This window comes from Asparagus officinalis, chromosome 1 (assembly GCF_001876935.1).
Source record: "Asparagus officinalis chromosome 1, Aspof.V1, whole genome shotgun sequence".
In the NCBI taxonomy this organism is placed as follows: Eukaryota; Viridiplantae; Streptophyta; class Magnoliopsida; order Asparagales; family Asparagaceae; genus Asparagus; species Asparagus officinalis.
The window spans coordinates 68972588-68980242 of NC_033794.1; positions in this window are offsets into that span (position 1 = coordinate 68972588).

The following is a 7655-nucleotide window of genomic DNA, read 5'->3' on the forward strand; positions in this document are numbered from 1 at the left end:
TCCATTTCTTCTTCCCTAAAAACACGCGCCATCTGCCTCCCTCCCATCTTCGTTCAACCGAACCCATCCCCTACCTCTGGCTGAAGCCATAGCCTTCCTCATCGTCCTTTCCGCTCTCGCTCAGGACCACCGCCAGCTCTGCCTCCAGACCCTCCTCAGCCGAGCTTTAGATCCACCACCGCCAGGTCCACTTCTTCGTTCAACTGCCGAGCACCGACACCTCGCTCTTCCAACCCCCCGCTCGTCGCCTCCACCCTCATCCGAAGCCTACCACTGCCCAGCCTCCCCTCAACCCGAACTTCCCTCCAATGCGGCGACCATAGCCCGAGCTCCGCCTTCTCTCTCTTCCACCGCCTTCCAACATCCGCTGAACGACCACCCCTCCTTCAATTAAGAGCCCCGCCTCCATCAACCCTGAGCCGCCGCCTTGGCCGTCGGCTTCCTCGTTGCCCACTCCGGTCACAACAGCCACGCTGCCCACGCCCACAGCCCCGTTCATAAGCCCCACTCTCTCCTTCGGCCTCCATGAGTCTCGAACGTCTCTTTTTCCTCCTCACCGCTACCAGCTGCTAGATCTGACACCGCCGACACCGGTGCCATCGTCTCTCCCCCGATGCCGATCACGCCACTACCCGAGCCATCGACCCGTTGCCTCGTCGCCAGACAACCCCTCGCCGGAGTCCCCTCCGACGTCACGCTCACCCGTGTTAGATCCGACCCACGCCGTCGACGTCGACTCGTTCGATGTGCCCGAGGTAAGATCCCATTACTCATTGACTCATCCTTAGAGATTTTAATATACTGTTAATTAAGTACGTGCATAGATTAGTTGTTATGTGAATTTTGTGATAATCTGTGTGGGTTTATTTGATGAATGATATTAAATAATAAATAATAAGAATGTTATAAATATTTTAAAGATCATTTTAGAATATTTATAAATAATTTAAAGAAATTTATTTTGGAAAATGAATTATTTTAGACTAATTATTAAGAGAAATAATTTAAAATGAATTAATTTAGAAAATATTATTTTTTGAATTATGTAGACGCTATTTATGATTTATAATTCTTAATTTTGATTATCTGATATGCCATGATATTATTGCACATGATTAGTTACATTGATTGTTACTTATTGTGATTGAGAATCGTTATGAGTTTATGACTATAGTGATATGTGTGACATGAATAAGACCTAGAGGTTTGTGTATTGTTGACTTAGAAAAACAAGAGATGCTGGGGTGAGAAAGTCTCTGTTTATGTAATCGGATAAGGTTGTTGATATATCTTCTAGGCTCGCACTAGTGGATCGGTGTCACCACTAGGGTTGGTTTGTTGAGTCACAGTGGATCGGTGTCGTCATTGGGGTTGGTTGGTTTGGTCAAAGTAGATCGGTGTCGCTACTTTGGTTCATGAATTTATTTGATTGGATGCACGTAGGGGATATGTGAACAGTCAATTATCCAATAATATGAGCGTTGACTCTGTGTGAGATATGAACTAGTGACCTGTTATAGAATGGCTAGTTATATGACCTCGTTTCTTAGTTAAGTATGAATTTTTGTGTGATACAGACTAGTTGTATTTTCTTTTCATTCATAGATCGGGATTAATATTTAATTATTCATAATTTGAGACATATAGTATATACATGAGTGTTTCCTTATTTGGATTATTTTGCTCGACGTACTACGTCTCGAGTTGTAAATTTTAAAGTCTTAATTCTATCTAGTGTATGACCCTGTTACTTGGATGATTATTTTGATCGCTAGTTACATGACCTCGTTACCCGTTTCATTTTTGGATTCTTCTGATTATTATATTTTAGTAGTGGATTGCACTTTGATTTTGTTGGATTTTTAGTAGCACGTCTTTTGTTATTTCTGTTATCGTATTGTTTTCCGTTTGGTTTTTGTTCATTCTATTTGTTTGGTGGGATCTTACCGTGTGCCATGCACATTGATGTACACCTGTTTTCTCTGGTGCACGTCAGATTTAGAGGAAGGACAGGTCCAGCTTGGAGATGCGCCAGAGCCAGGATATTCTCAGCAAGAGTGTCTTACAGACCGAGTAGAAGAAGCTGTAGTTTAGTTATTCCGTCTAGTTGTTCGATGGTCTTAACTTACTTTTGTAGCATTTCCTTTTCTACTTGATCATTGTATTTTATATTCTCCAGTATTTCATTCAGTTAGTTTTGTATAAGGGCATGTTGACCCAAACATTATGTCTGGGATAATATTTCATTTGTGATATGTATTATTTTATTCTGTATTGTTTATTATATTCTCACTAATGTGATCGGGGACCTGTACATTTGCATTTATTTTTTGATACTTTGCATATTAGATTGAGGAGAAATGTTTATTTTTATTTATTCTCCTTATCTAATATATCGTGGGCTTGTTCACATTCTAATTCACGGGTATTTTAGGAAGCGGGGCATGACCGACAGATGGAGGTGGTCTTTCTAAAGTGCTCTGATGCTCTTGTTGATGTTCTTTTTGTTTTTAAATTTTTTTTAGGTAGCTCAAAGTTTCAAAGAGCCGTAGGATGATAGTGTTCTTGCATAGTCGCTGTCGCATGAGTTATCAGTAGAGGCTCCACAGTAGATTTATGTTTCCATTCAGTTATTTGAGTTGTATTTCAGTTTGTAAAGGCTATGAGACTTAGTTACATTTCCAGTTGATTCATGTCGAGATATTTTATATTATTTCAGAGATCAGCTATTTACAGTTTTATTCATTTTAGATATAGTTTTATTTATGAGATTTATCCTTCTATACCATGTCTATTATATTTATTTATCTTATTTTGCCTATTTTGTACCTACACTTCTTTTTGATTTCACTAGAGGATATTACTGTGATTGGTGAAATGTGTTATTACATAGTGTGGGTGCATGGCAGGTTTGACATCTCTGGATTCACCTTGGACTATAGCTATGTGTGAAAATAGGGGCGTCATAGTTGGTATTAGAGCTCTAGTTCTTGCATCCATAGGATCTTTCCTGTGTCAAGTCGTAGAGCTAGGATAGAGTTTTCTAGGATTCATGTATAGAGTCCGCTAGGATTCCTAGAATGAGTGAGAACGTTATATACGTATATTCCGAAATTTACAAATTTTTTTTATGATTACCTTACTTTGATTGAAAAGTAATTACGTGAATGATATTTTATAAAATTTTCCCACTGTTATATGTTATGTTATGTATGTTTGTGAAGCTCTTCTCTTGGTATTATAAATATCTAGACGAGGATGTGGTCAAGGTAAAACTCATACCCAGAGAGCTGGGCAACTAGAGCCCGAGTCGCATCAAGCTTCACATTATTTGATCGACTTGGTAATGACGATTGTAGAGGTAGGGACTAGCAATGCTCGAGGAGCGAGTAACGAGCCAGATTACACTATCTGAAGTTCCACCACCAGTCATACCAATCGTACCTATTGAAGAGGAAATACCAACGATTACACTATCACCATAACCAGCTATTAATAGAGACACAGAGCAGGAAGCTTGGCTCTGTAAGAATGAGAAAGGCATCAGAATATGAGAGCACCAGAGTTTTAGGGCACATCAGATTTATTTGCAGCCTATAAATAGAAGGAATATGTGAGAATTATTTTTAGATATGCTTAATGTCGACTTAATACATAAGCGAAGATTGGTTATATTCAGCTTAAAGGACGATGTTAGAGGATAGCACTAATTTTAGTTATGCCGGAGCAGCGAATGTCAATTTTATGAAAGGATTTCATCTACTATTTCGATAAGCAGCTAGAACTATTCTGATTGGGGGTAGAGAGATGTACTAAAAGTTAATTTTGGAAGCAGGATTTTCCGGAGACTAGGATAAGGACAAGAAACCTTTTGCAAGACCGAGAGGACCCTAGCAATAGGGTAAGGATTTTCATCACTACCAGTAGAACAGTGGTAAGGGTCAGCAGTCGTAGGGCCACGATTATAACTAGTAGTAGAGGATTGAAGCATTACCTACCATTCTGAGGACCAAGGGGCTAGTAGGCCAGATGCATGCTATCTAGGAGATTCCTAAGGGATAGATAGTCCCATAGATTCGATCGCCAGTAGTACAACAATCGCCAGCCATCGACAGAGTTTATGCAGTCGTACCATGTGATCATGATGTGAGCGGAGCTTTCTTAGTGATTATTCCTTTCCAGCTCAGATCTTGTTCAATTCAGTAGCTTCATATTCTTTTATCTCTCATATCTTAATGGGTAGGTTTCAGCTAGTTGCACATCCCTTAGACTTTCTGTTATCCGTGTTTACTCCTTTAAGGGAGGTATCCCTATTGAGAGTATTTGTAGGAGATGCATCATTAGTCTAGACGAGTCCGAGTTTATTTTTGATCTGATAGTTTTCTCAGATGTCGGAGTATGACGTCATTCTCAGTATGGATTGACTATCATTCTACCATGTTAGTATCGACTGTTTTTCTAAAACAGTCAGCTTGCGAGCATCCGATGGGTCTGAGTTGATAGTAGCGACCTCACAAGGTAACTAGTTTGCAGAGTTATTTCTTGCGTATATCAAGGAGGTGATACTGAGGGATTAGAGTGCCAATTTATGCGAGACTAGAGTTGTCTCAGATTATCAGGATGTTTTCAGGACATATCTAGGTTACCTCCTATGAGAGAGGTTGAGCTCTACATTGAATTGCAGCCGGGCACAACACAGATATCCCGAGCACTCTATCATATGGTACCTGCTAAGATGAGGGAGCTATAGACTAAGCTAGATAAGTTATTATCTCAGGGCTTTATTCGCCAGAGTCATTCTCAATGGGGAGCGATGGTTCTCTTCGTGAAGGAGAAGGACTGTAGTATGCACCTTTGTATAGATTATAGTGAGTTGAATAAGGTCACTATTCAGAATCGATATCTACTACCGAGGATTGACGACTTGTTCAACCAGCTGCATGGAGCGCAACATTTTTCGAAGATTGATCTTTGTTCTGGCTATCATCAGTTGTGGGTTCGGGAGATGGATATTCCTAAAACCATCTTTTTGACTCGATATGGGTCCTTCGAGTTTCTTGTCATGCCATTTAGACTGACCTATGCACCTAATGTATTCATGGATTTGATGAACCAGGTTTTCCATCCATATTCAGACAAATTCATGATCGTATTCATCAATGATATTCTTGTCTATACGAGATCAGAGGCATAGCACGAGTAACATCTTCGATTGGCATTGCAGAGCTTGCGGGAGCATCAGTTATATGACAAGTTCAGCAAATACGAGTTTTAGCTTTCTGAAGTTAGATTTTTAGACCATGTCATCAGCAAGGAGGGTATTGTAGTAGACCCAGCAAAGGTGGAGTCAATACTTAATTGGAAGCCATCGAAGACAACTTCAGAGATCCGTAGTCTTTTAGGTTTAGTAGGCTATAACAAGAAGTTTATTCGGGATTTCTTAAAGAATTGCGATGCCACTTACACACCGACACGGAGTGCTAGGAGGCCTTTGAGACTCTAAAGGCTAAGTTGACTACAACGCCGATATAGATTATTTCGAGCAATGACAGGACCTTTGTAGTCTATACAGATGTGTCGTTATCGGGTCTAGTAGGTGCTTTGATGCAGACCCAGAGAGTAGTGGCATACATATCATGGTAGCTGATAAAATAAGCATTATTATCCCACACGTGACTTGAAGCTTGCAGTAATGGTCTATGCACTGAAGACGTAGAGACATTATCTGTATGGAGTACAGTTCGGGCTTTTTATGGATCATCAGAGTTTGAAGTACATTTTTTCTCTCAGAAAGAGCTAAATCAGAGACATCGACGATGGATTGACTTTATCAAAGACTACGAGTTTACGATTCAGTACCATCCGAGGAAGGCTAATGTTATAGCAGACATATTGAGTAGGAAGTGTCGTCATCGGATTGCAGCTTTGAGGTGCTCGTTATATTGAGATCTTCACACCCTTAGCCAATTTTATTTTAGACCATAGATCGGCAGAGGCAGCGCATTTTTATGAGCTTTGTTGTCTGAGTAGCCATCTTTGAGTAATAAAGTGGTCAGAGCTCAGCTAGAGGACTCTTGGATTCAAACTCGAAAGGGAGATATCTCCAAAGAGCCAAATTCTGATTGGACTGTTGAAACAGATGGAGGACTTCGAATGAAGGGCCAGTTAGTGATGCCAAGTGATCCACAATTGAAGAAGGACTTATTTGACAAGGCACATCATACCAGGTACATAGTGCATCCAGGCACAACTAAAATGTACAAGGACCTGAAGAGACACTTTTGGTGGAGCGGCATGTGTAGGGAGATTACAGAGTATGCGGCTAGATGTTATGTAGATCAGAGTTAGTAAGAAAGACTACAAAAGAAGTAGCAATAATTTGGCAGCGCATTTTGTAGCGTTGTGTCGTCAGAAGAGTTATGTAGATTAGAGATGACGACCATTAGGGTTCCAGCTTAGGGATTATGTATTGTTGAAAATATCACCAATGAAGGGAATTCAATGTTTTGATAGATGAGGAAAATCTTGCCCTGAGGTATATCAGTCTGTTCAGGATAATGGAGCGTATTGGAGCCGTTTCATATCGACTAGATCGTACAGCATCGATGTCGAGTATACATAGTGTCTTTCATGTTTTGATGCTTAAGAAGCATTTACGTGATGAGAAGCAACAATGAGTGTTAGACACGCCAGAGGTCGAGATTCTTAATGATATGACTATTATTGAAATTCATGTGTGTATTCTTGCCAAGGAGGACAAGAGACTTAGAAACAAAGTACTATTATTGAAATTCATGTGTGTATTCTTGCCAAGGAGGACAAGAGACTTAGAAACAAAGTGATTCCTTTAGTTAAAGTTCAAGGAGGACAAGAGACTTAGAAACAAAGTGATTCCTTTAGTTAAAGTTCAATAGAATCGGAAAGGAGCTAAGAAAGTTTCCTGGGGCACGATGATGATATGCATCACGACGACTTGCACCTATTTGAGCAAGTAAATTGTTTGGATATGATTTGCCTATATTTATGATTATCTACATGCTCATATCTATACTTAAAGTTAAAATGGTGGCATTAGCACTTAGCTCCTAATTATTCGAAATACATGGTATATATATGGGGGGTTCCTTATTTGGATTTTTCGCCCAACGTACTAGTTCCACTTAGTTAAGAGTTAAGTGAGAGTATTTATATTCTAGATTGTTAAGTATAGATATCGAGGAGGATTCTAGAGGGAGCGCGAAGATGTTATGCGTCGCGACTAGCCGCACCTGTTTGAGTAGATAAATTGATTGATTTTGATTTGTGTTCATGATTATCCATATTATTATACTTATATTTAATGCTAGAACAAGAGTATTAACACTTAACTCCTAATCATTCAGAATACATGATAAATATATGGGGGTTCCCTGTTTGGATTTCTAACTCGACGTACTTGTTCCGCTTAGTTAGGAGTTAAGTGAGAGTATTCATATTCTAGATGGTTTAAGTGTAGATATTGCAATGTTTCATATCTGGGGATTAATGGTACGAGATATGTACGGGAGGGTTTTTTATCTGGATTATCCTCTCTTGGTGCTTTTTTCATATTATTAATCCCTAAAATACGATTACGGAATTTCAGGGACGAAATTCTTTTGGGGGGGGGGGGGGGG